Source organism: Drosophila pseudoobscura, chromosome X, assembly GCF_009870125.1.
Source record: "Drosophila pseudoobscura strain MV-25-SWS-2005 chromosome X, UCI_Dpse_MV25, whole genome shotgun sequence".
Classification (NCBI taxonomy): Eukaryota; Metazoa; Arthropoda; class Insecta; order Diptera; family Drosophilidae; genus Drosophila; species Drosophila pseudoobscura.
The window spans coordinates 29,504,570-29,520,843 of NC_046683.1; positions in this window are offsets into that span (position 1 = coordinate 29,504,570).

Below are 16,274 nucleotides of genomic sequence, written 5' to 3' on the forward strand. Positions count from 1 at the left end.
TTCATTAATGAATATTTAAGTTAACTTTCTTGTGTCATGAATTGTTTTAGCGAACTTGCCAGTAGCAGATAATTTTATAATTTATACATTCTTCTTTCTACACAATTTAAGTGATCTGTTCCGCAAAAGAAGCACGGTACTCCTCTTAAAGTACCGGAGGGACAAGCCAATCCCTCTGTACCAGCTCCTGGGAAACCAGATCCCAAGAAGACGGGGAAGGAGACTGAGTCGGTCCACCGTCTTCAGGCAGCGGCCGCAGCGAGGGGGGGCCGGAAAAGCCAATCGGGTCCTTCCATGTCGGGTGGCTCCAAGGGCGAATCGGAGACCGGGGTGGCTGCCAAGCAGAGCGTAATCGCAGCTGGTAAGCGCACCGGGACCGAGGAACCCATGGGGGCCCCGGCGAGCAGCGTCTCTGCACCACGGGGAGGAAAGCCGTCCTACCAGGACAGAAAACGAGCGGCTTTCATCCTGTCCAACGAGGACCCGAACTTTAGGGCGTCGGCAGAAGGAAAGGAGCAGAGGCTGTGGGCCTCCTCAATCCTGCCACTCTTCCAGCCAGCCAAAGCCGGAAAGTTCGCAGCCAAGGCCCCCAAAAAGCGGAAACGCTCAGCGGAGGACCCCGCTAACCAGCCAGGCCAAGCCCAGCAAGCCAAGCGGGTGTAAACCCACCTCAACAACCGATCGTTCGCTTAGGTGGCGAGGGGAAAGACCATGATCGGTGTCCTGGACAGGGGCGCCGAGGACGGCCATGTCCCTCGCGATAAGTGGCACCTGGTGGAGAACGAGCTCCAGGATCGGTTCCTACAGGAACTGGAGGACCACCGCCAAAGTGTGAGGACGCAGGGTGGCATCAAAGCTACCTAGCTTTCACCTGAAAGCCATCGCTTACTGCAGGTCTGCAACCTCCACCTCTCTACGACCGATTGCAAGGTGGCGAAGACGAAGAATATCCAAGGGCAGTGGCGCCAGATCATCCTCGTTCTAAATGAGGAGTCCTTGGAGCTCCTCGCGCAAACGGACGAAGTTGTGAATTATGACCACAAGAAAATTACCATATCCCCCTACTAGCCAGACCTGGAGCTGCCGGAGATCCCGAAGGGGGAAGCCTCGTGTGCGAAGGCCAACCTGGCTTCGGATGCGGCGTCCATGGCGTCGACCTAGCGAGCGACCTAGCCAGGGGTCTCAGCCATATCGATGTCGGGGAGTCGAGCTAGAGTCGAGCTGGGTTCCCCCGAATGCGACCTGGAAATGACAATGGTTACACGGTGAGCCTCAGGAATGTCACTAACGCTCCTGCAGATAAACTTCCACCATTGTAACGCAGCATGCGCTGCTCTACTGCTCCATCTATCGAAGGGTGAAGCCAACTTAGTCATTATTCAGGATCTCTGGATCCTCGAGAACATGGTCTCCGGTATGAGCACTCCAGGCTATTAGCTATACGTAGCTGAAACCGCAGGTAAAATGCGTACCTGCATTCTTGCAAAAAGAGAGTTGCACTCAATTTTCTTCCCAAATTTCAGCAATGCAGACCAAACAGCTGTTAGCCTCGAAGGCCTGGACCTCACACTTGCCTCTCATGAGATACATGGGAACATCGTATTCTGGAGGGTCCTGGAAGAGCACTCCTCCTCGGACCACAGGTACGTGGAAACCGTATTCTCCCAGACTCCCAGCATGCCTATCGGAAAGGAAGATCCACCGAAACGGCCCTACACTCGATCACATCTATCATCGAAGCGTCCCTTAACTTTAAGAAGTACACCCTCGTAGCCTTCCTCGACATAGAAGGCGCTTTTAACAACATACTTCCGACCGCCATCACGGGTGCACTGACGGATATGGGGGTTGACTCCAGAACGGTGAGCCTGATCGATCAGATGCTGCAATGCAGGACGGTTGAGGCATCGCTGGGGACGTCAACATGCACCAGATTCGTCTGCAGAGGCACACCGTAGGGCGGAGTCCTTTCGCCCCTCCTTAGGATCGTGCTAGGGAACGTACTGCTGCGGGAGATAGAGGGGGGTGATTGCTATAGAATTCTCTGGTAAATTTCCGCAGACGCTGCGGAACTCAACCCGTCTAAAACGGAACTGGTGCTTTTCACTAGGAAGTATAAGGTTCCGGTACTGATTCCCCCGAGACTATGTGGGGAAGCGCTAGTTTTCAGCAGCAACGCCAAGTATTTTGGCATAATCCTCGAAAGAAAGCTCGATTGAAAACTGAGCATAGAGGATCGAGTAAAGAAGGCCGCAGTGGCCCTTTACACATGCAGGAAAGCAATCGGACTAAAATGGGAAATGACCCGGTATATAGTTCGGTGGCTATACACCGCCATCATACGACCAATCATGCTCTATGGAGTGGTAGTATGGTGGCCAGCCCTAGACAAAAGAACTTGTCTCAACAGACTCAATAGAGTTCAACGCATGGCAGAGCTATGCATCACTGGCGGGCTACGCACTACTCCTGGGGAAGCCCTGGATACTGTGCTGGACCTCCTCCCTGTAGATCTCATGGGAAAGAAGGTGGCAACACTTTCTGCCCTCAGAATGAGAGAAGCCAAACTGTGGGAGGCGTCCGCGGTTGGGCACTCGGGACTCCTGATGAGACTCCCGAAATTACCAGAGAGCACAGATTACTGTATTACTAGTGATCACCTCTCGACGCCATTCCAGGTATCAATCCCACCTAGGGAGGACTGGGAGATGGGCGAACCAGGACCTGCACATGCGGTTCACTTCTACACTGATGGCTCAAAGCTAGACGGCCGCGTCTACTGCAGCGAGCTAAAAAAAATCAGTCATTGCTTCAGTCTCCCGGACCACTGTAGTGTGTTCCATGCGGAGATTGAAGCCATCAAGGAGGGCATTTCTATCGTCTCCAAACTACGTCTAGACACGCACTTAGTGTGCGTCTTCTCGGACAGCCAAGCGGCTGTTAAAGCTCTAGGCTCAATATCGTCGAACTCAGCGACTGTAAATGACTGCCGCAGGTCTCTGCACGAGATCGCAGAGCAGTTAGATCTCTTCCTTATATGCGTCCCCGGCCACAGGGACATCGAAGGGAACGACCCCGCCGACGTGCTAGCCAGGCAGGGTACTACAATTCCTATCGGAGAGGGAGCAGGTAACGTTGCCCTTGGCTACGTGCAGGCTCCTAACGCACGAATTGTTCGAGCAATATGCCAATAGGAGATGGCAGCAAACCGTCTCCTGTAAAGTCTCAAGATTGATATGGCCATATCGATCGAAGAAGCGCTCAGCAGAGCTGTTTAGAGTCAGCAGAGCACAGTGCTCTGCAGTTACTCGAGCCATTACGGGACACTGGCAGATCGGCACTCATGCCTCCAGACTGTCAATCCCTCATAACGATTTCTGCAGGAGTTGTCGCGACGAGGAGGAGGAGGAATCGGTCCTCCACTTCTTCTGCCATTGCCCAGCCCATTGGAAATCGTCGTCTTCGTATTCTCGGGGCCGCTTTCCTCACGGACATTTCGGACCCGAAATCAAACCAGGGACCTTGTCCAAATACATCCAAGCCACCGGATGGGACTGCCCTTAATCCTGCAGTAGTCTGCTCTCACGGTTCAGGCAACGAGAAGGGGCACGTGCCCACGCGGCAACACAACGGACCTTCAATAGGTCCAAGTAAGCTCGGGGGCGGCAGGCTCACATCCCCCCCTCCCAGCTACCGCCTTAACCTAACCTAACCTAAGTGATCTGTTCAAACCCTGAAATTTACCTGGGAGCACGAGTCAAGGAGTTACTTGCCAATTTTGTAGGAGCCCATTAAGTTTTTAACAAGGACCATGGTGAATGTCAGAATGATCTGAGTTCCCTTGACGGAATTCGATTGAGAGTGTGCATGCGCAGCTAATTTAATCGGCTGAGTTGAGGAGCCCGATGGTTGTGAAGATGTGGCCTGCAGCGAGCTGCTGCGCTGTACTAGAGTGTGATGAGGATGTCCGCTCATCTGACAGCTATTGGCTGCGGGAAAAGTTTCCACTTGATGACCTTTAGAAAAGCAGTTAAGACAGAGCCCATCCCTTTTTACCACATCGAACCGCTGTATTGCCTAAATGGCTTTAAACTGCTCTTACTTCATCAGCCTGTGTCCTGGTTTTGAGAAAAGAACACAACTAATGCTCGTCAGCGAAAATTATGAGGTGTGGACATTGGTATTGCTACGACTTGTTGTGATATAATCGGGCCTTCTAGTCTGATTTCGAGCAGCTCCACTGGACACAAGGCATTGGTAAGGGCGCTCGGAAAAGTCGACGCATTAATTCCGCGATGGCAACTGTTAATGTGTGTGTGTGTGTGTGCAGGAAGCTGGGTTGCATACGGTACATAAACCGTCTACAGTTTGGTCGTCGCAACTAGAACTTGAACCAGTTGGACTGCGGAGTGGGTCTGTAGAGGGTCTGAAGACACGGCGACAGCCTCTGATGATTGCGATGGAAGATGAGTGACAGGCAGTTATGGTACTGTTTCTGATACTGATTTTATTGATAACGAGGGGGAACGTTGTGAGTTGCTGCGGACACCGCAACTCTACAGTTATATCCGATACTAAGTCAGTATGGCTCTCCTCCGGCAGATGGCGCTAATATTAAGCGACACGACAAAGAGTGTGTGCGAGAGAGACAGAAAATCAGTCTGAGCGTGACGTCGGGCGCTGCGTAGCCAGTGCAAATTGGTTTGTTCCTTTTGGCTATAAAAATGACCTGATCTGATCCAAATTCATAGACCGGATAGATATGGTCATTCTCTATGATTCTGCGTTTTTAGTTTTCTCGAATCTGCAATATTGTGGATGCAACAGATTTTCGTCCTTTGTGGGGGCGGATGGGGGTGGGGCGAAATTCTGAGATATACGTTTTATAGTGAGATCTTAAAGGAGTGTGTGTACCAAATTTGGTTACTCTAGCCTTAATAGTCTCTGAGATTTGTGGTTGCCCCAGATTTTCGTCCTTTGCGGGGGCGGAAGGGGGTGTGGCGAAATTTGGACACGAAACGGTCAAGGTCCGATATCACAGGAGTGTGGATACCAAATTTGGTTGCTCTAGCTCTTATGGGTTCTGAGATCCTTGAACTCATATTTTGCAATTGGCAAAACCGACCATGAAACCTGTGTGTTAGAGTGAGACAGAGCGAGAAAGAGTGAAATTGTTTTCGTGATTCTGGCTATTATAATTATACGATTTGGTTCAGATTTTGCACTCTGTAAGATATAGTCATCTTCTACGATTCTGCGTTTTTGGTTTTATCGTATCTTTAAAAATGTGAATGCCACAGATTTTCGTCTTTTGTGGGGGCGGAAGTGGGCGGGGCAAAGTTTTGAAATATTTTTGTAGCAGTGACATATCACAGAAGTCTGGATCCAAAACATCGTTGCTCTAGCTCTTATAGTCTTTGAGCATTAGGCGCTGAAGAGGACGGACAGACGGACAGACAGACATGGCTCAATCGACTCGGCTATTGATGCTGATCAAGAATATATATACTTTATGGGGTCGGAAACGATTCCTTCTGGACGTTACACACATCCACTTTCACCACAAATCTAATACTCATTTTGAGTATCGGGTATAAAAATGATTCTTATTTATAGGTAATAAAAGGTACAAAAGTGCTGAGTCTGTAAAATATATGTTTTGTGTATTATGGATAATTTTAGTGTCTGGTGGGCAATTGCGACATTTTGATGGTCAGCAACTGCCCCGCTGTCTTCGCCCTCTGCGGAGAGAGTGCATTGTCAGCAGAATTCACTGCAGTGGCTAGTGTGTTGTCGCGAGGTATTATATTGCATGCAAAATAGAAAACTGTGTCACGGTGTCACTGTGTTATGCCGACGGGTATTATAAACTATTACTTAAGCATACTTCTGCAACTGAACATTCTCCCGGCCGTTGAAACTGTGTTCAACCATCGTTCAAGTCGACGGCAAACCGGCGTGCAAGGGGTATAGGGGGTGATGACATGGCTGGATCGGGATTTGATGGCCTTGGTTTCCATAGTTGATATTTCTCCCGGAAAATGAAAGCAATGATCAATAAAATTAATATTGCTAGGGTTGCGTAAGCAGCGAGTTGATGGTGCTGCATGGTGGTGAGATGGTGTGGCAGCTCGTGATGATTGATGGTTGATAGTTGCTGGCGTAGATCATCAAGTTCTTGAAGAAAGTCTGATGTCTGGTTCTTCAGTTGCCACATTGGTGGCGAGGGTGATGTCTCCGGTGGGCTCACGTCATCAAACCGAGTGTAAGTCGATTTTACTTCGCTGATTGTGGTGCTGAAGGTGCTGATGCTTACTTCAGTATTGCGAGCAGTGCAACCAGGGGACATGGAGAGTAGACCAGTTCCTTCCAGTGTTATGGTTGACGGAACTCCGTTGCATACTGCTTGAAGTTTGGTTGTAGAATGCGTTGCGAAGATCCAATTATTTGGATGCTGAGTTTTTAGCCACACCGTGTCAGCCTTTGTGTGTGTTACCTGACACAGTGTTTCTGTTTTATTGTTAAACAGTTGAAACTCACAGCGATTGTCCACATTGAAGATCGTCTGATGGTCAAAGCAGATGAACTCCTCGTTGTGTACTTTAAGACAACGTCGGAATTCCTCTTTGGTAGTGCCCATGAACTGGTCTCGGTGGATGTTCACCGTTATTATGGTGGTTCTGAGGTCAAATAGACTCCAGTTGAATCCCAAAACGGAATTGGGATGATGCTGAAAACTTCGAGCTGAGCTGTTGAAACCAGCGGTAGCGTCAGTTTGAAGATGACGTGTTTTGGAGTCGGGGTTCCTTCGGCTCGCATGATTCTGTATAGCTGAATCACCTCCTTCGTTGTGACCGGCAGCATTTGATCTTGTGGCAAATGATCCCGTATCTGGTCTAGTTGGTCTATTAGTTGCTCGGGAGACACCAGCGTGGAGCTTATTCTCCGATGATGAATACCGATTAGGACATCAGATATGTCGGACTGCATTCGTTGGAGAGTTGTTGTGAGCAGGGTTAATTGTGCTATTAGTCCTCAGTACGCTTGAGTCAGATGATCGCTGTGATACGACCCTCTTTCTCTTTCTGTTCCAAAATTTTTAGGCGATTATCAGTTGTTGATTTGTCCTTTCTGACTACGTTTATTGTCGCGTCGACAATTGATGTTTGGTTTTGGAGCAGATGTAGGAGAAAGTCTTCATGGGTTTTCACTTTCTCAATTACTTGAGTCATCTCTTCTGCGTATTTTGCGTCGAGAACACCAAAAAGACTGCTTGCTACATTTCCTATGATGTCCAGCGGCGATCTGCGTTTTCGAGAGTTTTTCATTAAAACGCTTCCTGCTTGTAGCTCGTTATACACATGTTGAAAGTGTTGAACTATGGAGTTACATGCCGGAACATTTTTTAGTTCAGGGCACATGTATCGTAACTCTGAAATTCCGGCAGACATTAGTTGCATATCCTTCCAATATGGGTCCAAGTCATAGTATACGATCATGGTCCACTCAGACGTTGCTATTCTTGATGTTCCAAGTTTCTCATAGAATATTCCAGGCTTGTTTGAGAATAGTGTCACATTTATTGACTGTGACAATGCTAATGGAAGCATGAGCAACAGCACCACTAATGTTGATGTTAGTGTAGGTGACAACTTTGTTGTTCGCTGTGTGGGTGGCTCATCAATCTCCGTGGTGTCACTGATCACGTTGTGGGAACGTTTGATTGCCACATCTTCTGGAAAGAGCGGCGCTAGACGAGTGATCGGGCGCTTGTATACGCCAGGATATGTCTTAATGATGCGACCCATTGGCCACTTCATTACAGGAAGGTTGTCTTCCTTAACCAAAACTAATAATCCTTCAGGTACGTTTGGTGAAGCGGTCTTCCATTTATGCCGATCTTGCAATTCTTGGAGGTATTCTGTAGACCATTGTTTCCAGAATGAATGCTTTAGGCGCGATACCAATTCCCAGCGCTTGATCAATGTTCTTCCTTGATGATCAGCATTGACGTCAGGAGGCGTTGTCAATGGTTCACCAATCAAGAAGTGTCCTGGGGTGAGCGCTGTTGTATCAGTGGGATCATTTGACATTGGAGTGATGGGTCGAGAGTTGAGAATTGCTTCAATTTCGATTATCACTGTGTTTAGTTCTTCAAATGTCAATGAGGCTGTGTTGGTGGCTGTCATCAACAGCTTTTTTTGCTGATTTTACCGCCGCTTCCCAGAGGCCGCCAAACGATGGGGCCCTGGGAGGAATGAATTTAAAATCCACTTGTTTTTTGTTGCAATGATTCGTGATCAGAGCACTTGCCTTTGAGCTGCACGTTGTGCTGGGAGATTGCCCATGATCTGGTGCATCAGCTTTGGTCTAGCCTTGGTGCATCTAACACAGCTGTGAATGATGCTTCTAGCCATTGTCTTGTCATTGATGATACAATATTGTTGTCTTGTAATCGCCCTTAATGCTTGAGCACTACAATGTATGTTCTCCTCATGTAGCTCCCGCAAGATCATTTTGACGATTGGGTCATTGTAAGGCAGCAAAACTGGGTGTTTTGCGTTGTATGGAAGTAGAGCTTCTTCAAGTCTACCACCAACTCGGATGAGCTCACCGTCTCCTTGGAAGGGAGATAACGATATGATCGAGCTCTTTCTATCCACAGTATAGCGTTGGAACTGTTTTAACTCTGCTGTAAACTCGACTTGTTGTATGGTTCGCAGGATTATAGTGCGGGCGTGAGTCAGTTCTTTTGCGCAGAGCGTTGTGGTGTTCGCTCTGTTGGTTTTGTAGCAGAAGCGTAACATATATGCCACAATGCGTTGCAGCTTGTGAAACGAGTTGCTATGTTTGCAAGTATATAATTCATCCCCAAGTGCACTAGGTGTGATTGGCAAGCTTACATGTTTAGCCCTTCTCTCAAGATTGCTGGGTTCTATGTTGTCTGACTTCGTCCAGTTGTCTCGAGATCCATGCAGGAATAATGGTCCATATAACCACAGATTGTGATCTGCCAGCCTGCTTGCTGCGATTCCTCTCGACAGGACATCGGCTGCGTTGTTGGCCGATGACACGTGACGCCATTGTGACTGGTTTGTTAATGTCTGGATTTTAGCTATTCGATTTGCCACAAAGGTATGGTATGTTGATGACGATGCGTTTATCCAGGATAACACAACGGTGGAATCACTCCAAAACCATCCTGAAACCGTGTTAATGTCCATATGCAGATCCTGTCGGACTCGGTTTGTGAGCTCGGCACCGAGGACTGCAGCACAAAGTTCTAACTGTGGTAGCGATTGTTTGGCTGTCGGCGCCACAGGTGATTTCGAACAGAGCAGTCTTACTGACACTTGGTTGTTTTTGTATGTAGCGCGTACATATACTGCTGCGCCATATGCTCGTTTTGATGCATCTACCAACGTATGGAGTTCTTGTGTAACTGGAATTTTACCATCGTAGATATGCCGGGGAATTTGCATTTTGTTCAATGTTTGTAAGTCGTCCCGGTATTCTTTCCATTCGGTGTTGTAATGGTAATTCGTCATCCCAATCCAGTTTGAGCTCCCAAAGTTGTTGCATGAAGATTTTTGCCTTGACTACCACTGGTGCAAAGAGTCCTAGTGGGTCAAAGATTTGGGCCAGTTCGGAGCATACCACCCGTTTGGTGATGCGTGTAGCCTGGCTTTTCTGTGTTCGTCCACACAATGTATCCTTCTTCGGCATCCAGATGAGACCCAGAGTTTTCACGCTGTAGTGCTCTAGTGTCTCTCCTAGTTTTACATTGGTTACAATATCCTCTTTGGGGATTCCTTGGAGAAGTTGCTCATTGTTGGAGCACCACTTGTGCAATTTGAATCCGGACGGTAGCAATATCTTATTTAGTTCTTGTCGAACCTGAATTGCCTCTGGAATCGTGTTTGCTCCAGTTAGACAGTCGTCAACATAGAAATCGGTTTTTAATGTTGTTGATCCGACTGGTAGTCTGTCTTTGTATTGTATTGCCAAATGATCCAGACATTTCGTTGCTAGGAACGGAGCAGCTGTTGTCCCATATGTTACTGTTTTCAGGTGGTAGTACCTGCTCTCTTCGGATGGATTGTTTCTCCAGACTATCATCTGATGGAATTGATCCTCCGGATTCATTCACACTTGCCGGTACATCTTTTCTATGTCCGCTGTGAACACGTACTTATGAATTCGAAATCGTAGCAGAATGGACATAAGTTCGCTCTGAACGGTGGGTCCAACCTGTAGAATGTCGTTCAAAGATTTCCCGCTTGTGGATTTGCATGAGGCATCGAATACTACCCGAAGATTTGTGGTGGCGCTCTTTCCATGAGCTCGTTTACTCCCGTTGCACAAATGGGTGAGGAATTGTGGGCAGATTTGACTTTTCCTTCCACAATCCATCCCAGTTTCGTGTTTTGTAGCAACGGGCCTCCTGTCCTTAGCTGCTGTTGATCTGGTAGCAGCAGCGAGTAATAATGCTCGGCTCCGATTAGCATGTCGATTTTGCCTGGCTTATGGAAGTTTGGATCTGCCAGTGAGATCCTGCTTGGTATGTTTAAGCTCTCTGAATCGAGTGCCTGAGCTGGTTGGTCAGCTATTATCTGTGGTAATACGAAAGCTTCAATTCTTTTCGTAAAACCTTTGTGAAGGGATTTCATGAGCAAATTTACTCGTGCTCTGCTGGTCTTTGATTGACCTCCGATTCCTTCGATCCGCAATGTTGTGTCTTTTAGTTTGAGTGACAACATTGATGCCATTCGTTCAGAGATCAAGTTTATCTGTGATCCTGAATCTAGCAGTGCTCTGAAATTAGCAACCTGCCCGTTGTTGGCTTCTACTGCCACCTTTGCTGTGGCCAGAAGATTGTAACTATTGTTACTTGCTGCACCAACCGTCGGAGCTGCGCCTGATGCTGTTTCCAAATGTAGCATCGTGTTGTGCTTCTTGTCACACTTGAAGCAGTTTCGACCGGGGCATGCGTTTGTTTTGTGATTTGTTCTAAAACAATTAACGCACATTTTTTGTTTTTGTACCCAATTTGGTAGTTATGATGGAGATTTGGAGCGAAATTCTTCGCATCCGTAGAGCCAATGGCTTGCTTTCTTGCAGAATGTGCATAAGGGTGCTCGCGCTCTCCCTGTGTTTGCTGATGCACATGTCGTGCCTTTTGGCTCTCTCCTTGATGCTGGCGGCTTCTTACTGGTTCCTAGAACCCGAATTCTTTGCTCCAAGAACTGAAGCATCGTATCCAGCGCCTGAATGTCCTTTGAGCTTCCCAATGATTGCTCATACAAGGCCTTATTTGTTACATCCAGTTTGTTTCTGATAATGGCAATCAATATCGGATCCCATGTAAAAATATTGATGCCCAATCCCTTTAGTGATGCAAGGGATTCTATGGTTGTTATATACAACTCTTTTAATGACTTGGGATCGTCATTAATTGTTTGCTGATTGAGGAAGCGGTTCAGTACCGTGTTCGAAACATCTCTGGGATTGTTGTATGCGTCAACTAGTATTTCCCAAGCGGCTTCATAATTTTCTTGCTTTAGATCGATATGTCGAATCAGTCTTTCTGCCTCGCCGGTAACGGTGGTTTTAAGATACCACATCTTTTTCACCGTAGGCATGTTGGTCTCATGCACCATGCATGAGAACAGATCGAAGAACTGGGTCCATTTTAATAGAGATCCCCATCAAACTTTGGGATGCTGATCCGTGGAAGCTGCACGTTATCCGTGTTTGGTGTGGCTGATTTTGCCAATGCTCTTTGGACCTTACTTTCCAGTGTTAGGTAGGATTCCATGTCATATCCTCCTTCCACTGGGTCCTCGTATTCCTCATGAATTGTGGAGTGGACTTCCTGCGCTTGAGTCCATAGTGATTTTATCAAATCATTTGATGTGCGTCCTTCCGCCTCTGAAAGTTGTTTCAGATTGCGTTTAACGGACTCTACTATAGCCTTTTGTCGGCGACATAGTGAAAGAAGTTTGCTGTAACCCTTCGAGGACTGCTGGATCAGACCGCTTTCTTTGGGAGCTACCGGAGGATTCTCATGCCTTTCTTTAAAGACGATTTGACGGTCCCCACGAGCACTAGACGTCTGTTATAGCTTATCCATGCATTCGGTAAACATCGCAATGTATTGCTTACATGTTGTACGTAAGTCTTCCCGGAATTTTACGTATTCATCCGTTTTGTCTGTATCGCGAAGTTTGGAGTCGTTTTTGTTGAAGCGATTCCACGCATTTTCTAGTGCTGATATTTTGGCTTGAAAATAAGAGGCCGTTTGCTTTCGTTCTTGGGAATCTTTTTTAAAGTTCCGAATGCACCTCGATATTTCCTCACCAATCTCTTGCTGCACATCCATTGCCATTGTAGCGGCAGCTTCTGCCTCCATATGTTTACCCATTCTATCTGTTTGTACTTATTCCTTTCGACCCGTTGGGAGTGTTTTATTTGCTTTGCAGCTGGATACGCTCCGAATCGCAACCGTTGTCGGTCAGAAAGGTAATAGTACAGGTGATGTGTTGGATGGAGGGATTTTTGCTGTTTCCAATTACCTTGGTGGTAGTCTAATTCTTTAGCTGTTTTTCTGTTGGCTGATAACCTGAATATGTCAGATTTGCCAGAGTGATACTTATTGGTAGGAGATGCTACCGTAAGTGATGGCCTGGTGCCAAATTTTTATTGAAGATGTCCTGTTGACTGCTTCAATCTGATGTCCAGATCGAATCCTTTCACTGTAGCTTGTCTGACAGTTTGAAAGGATGACCAAGGTCGGGGTCACAAAATGTTAATGTGTGTGTGTGTGTGTAGGAAGCTGGGTTGCATACGGTACATAAACCGTCTACAGTTTGGTCGTCGCAACTAGAACTTGAACCAGTTGGACTGCGGAGTGGGTATCCTACGGTGCGCAAGGGAGGGTCTGAAGACACGGCGACAGCCTCTGATGATTGCGATGGAAGATGAGTGACAGGCAGTTAGGGTACTGTTTCTGATACTGATTTTATTGATAAAAATGATTCTTATTTATACATAGGTAATAAAAGGTACAAAAGTGCTGAGTCTGTAAAATATATGTTTTGTGTATTATGGATAATTTTAGTGTCTGGTGGGCAATTGCGACATTTTGATGGTCAGCAACTGCCCCGCTATCTTCGCCCTCTGCGGAGAGAGTGCATTGTCAGCAGAATTCACTGCAGTGGCTAGTGTGTTGTCGCGAGGTATTATATTGCATGTTAAATAGAACACTGTGTCACGGTGTCACTGTGTCAACTGCAACTGAACAGCAACGATGAGTAGTCCAGAAATTCCTACCCTTTATTTCGAGTTTTTTGGTTCTTCTGAGAACTAAAAAATGCAGAATTGTTATCAAATAAACTGCGTAATTGCTGCGAATTAGTTTTGTTGGCTGGTCACAATTGAAAAATTATAAGAGTTTTTCCAATTGAAATTAGCGAAAACTTTGTGTAATTTAGTTATTTATTCGGCGGGGCGAAAATGGATACGCTCGATCTCCTTCAATGTTAGCGAACATCTATATTTTCTTCACAATGCAAAATCTCTTACTCTAGCTAACCTACGGTGGCAAAGCGGGGCGAATTCACCAAGAGCGAGAGAGCGAGCTTTTCTTGCGCTCCCGCTTTGCCCTAGCCTAACTCACACTAGACTTCATAATTACGAGCAAATAAACAACAATCGCCGCATAGAGGGAAGGTCACGCAACACTTGATGTTATCGTTACCATAAATATAAGCACATCTAAAACCTTGGATCAATTTATTAATTTAAACAGTTAGTTAGTGATTGAATTTCTCAATTTTTGATTAATTCACAATACCTATAAGCTGTTCTAATGATGCCATGAAGTTTTTATTATGTACTAGCTAACCACCCGGAAGAAGTTGATCTGCCACACAACAAAAAAATTTTCGGAATTAAATGTGGCTAATTCATAGCGAACAATTTTTAAATGACCCGGTCAACTTTTTTCTGCCTTAGAGGCAATACGTAAGCAGATTTTTTATTTTATCATGTTCATTTTTGTATTTTAACGTCTTGGTGAGAAATGAGCCTCGTAGTTTTTAATTCAATGTTCATGTATATTGCGATTGACCTATTTACACGCTCATGATTGTAGTACACCGCCTAAGTAACTATTTTTACGCGCATAGCTGTGTTGTTGTTTTGCTCGTGTCCAAAACATAGCTGTAATGTTCTCACACGCATAGCCAAGCCCGCAGCTGCACACACACACAACGATGTGTACCGTTTGGCATTGGACCGTCGCATCGCCTGATCTTCCAATTCCCTTTTAGCTCGACTTCTTTTCGCGGAGTTGAGTCAGTAGAAATTTCTAGACGAAACCGCCCGCACGCATACTTTGTACCGCAGAAACGATCCCCCCGCTGTTCTTGTAATATACTTGTAAAATAACCACCAATATTAAATAATCAATAAAATAAATAAGCTCAAGATATAAACGATTATACAGTCCACTAATTCATAACCACGTCTACTGTGATGACGTTTATGTCCTATCACACGGGAGCGCGGTAGAACGATATAAAAAGTATCCTACAGCAGTATATATATACACCGCTAACCAAATTGCCATTCAGTTCTGAACACTGGTGAACGGGTCGGACACTGCGCTCAAAGGCGATCTCCAGGCAAGCAATATTATTTTTGGGCAACATGATCGGGGATATGGCATATGTTACTTTTTTGACGGCGATATCTTTTGAGTGCCAGTGGCCGTTGTCTGGTGTTTGTCATCGGCATGATCACCCAGACGGCCGATCACGGCCTTGGTCACATTCTTCACGAGTTGGCTGAAGATGTTCGCTGGTGTTGGTTTTCCAGATGTCATCAATGTCCCCGTTGGTGCTCTTGTCGGCCGACGTGCATTTGGGTTTTCTGTCCGATCTGCTGGTCGTCTGACTGTTGTGGCCAGCACTTGCCTCGGCAGTGTTTTGCTGATGTTTCTCCTCTGTGGTGGGAGTAACAGCATTCATGCATCATTCATGAAAGATTGGTGCCGCCAATCGGAGAAGAATTGACGGCTGCAATAATATTGGCACAGCTTCATAAATTGTGGTGTTTTTTTCATAGTTAGGCAAGATAAAATAGGCGATAAAAAAAAGTGATCTTCGCATAACATTTGGCAGAAGGTTCTACACGGAATTGCCGGCCAGACTGTGCTTCAATTTGTTTCTTTCCTCTAATTATTTTTTAATACTGCACAGTGGGTGAAATGGTCAGTATTGCAGAAGAAACCCTCTAGCTCATACGGTATTGAATACAACACATATCTGGTTTAAAATTAGAGCAGTTTTTAGAAAATACGAGGGGGAACGTTGTGAGTTGCTGCTAAATTTATACCCGATACTTAGTCAGTATGGCTCTCCTCCGGCAGATGCCGCTAATATTAAACGACACGACAGAGTGCGTGCAAGAGAGACAGAAAATCAGTCTGAGCGTGACGTCGGGCGCTGCGTAGCCACTGCAAATTGATTTCTTGCTTTTGGCTACAAAAATGATCCGATCTGATCCAGATTCAGCAATCTGATAGATATGGTCATTATCTATGATTCTGCGTTTTTAGTTTTCTCGAATGTGCAATATTGTGGATGCAACAGGGTTTCGTCCTTTGTGGGGGCGGAAGGGGGTGGGACGAAATTCTGAGATATACGTTTTATAGTGAGATCTAACAGAAGTGCGAATACCAAATTTGGTTACTCTAGCCTTAATAGTCTCTGAGATTTGTGGATGCCCCAGTCCATTGCGGGGGCGGAAGGGGGTGTGGCGAAATTTGGACACGAAACGGTCAAGGTCCGATATCACAGGAGTGTGGATACCAAATTTGGTTGCTCTGGCTCTTATAGGTTCTAAGATCCTTGAACTCATATTTTGCAATTGGCAAAACCGACCATGAAACCTGTGTGTTAGAGAGAGACAGAGCGAGAAAGAATGAAATTATTTTCTTGATTCTGGCTATAATAATTATAAGATCTGGTTGAGATTTTATATTCTAGAATATATAGTCATCCTCTACGATTCTGTGTTTTTGGTTTTATCGTATCTTTAAAAATGTGAATGCCACAGATTTTCTTTTTTTGTGGGGGCGGAAGTGGGCGGGGCGAAGTTTTGAAATATTTTTGTAACAGTGACATATCACAGAAGTCTGGATCCAAAACATCGTTGCTCTAGCTCTTATAGTCTTTGAGCACTAGGCGCTGAAGGGGACGGACAGACGG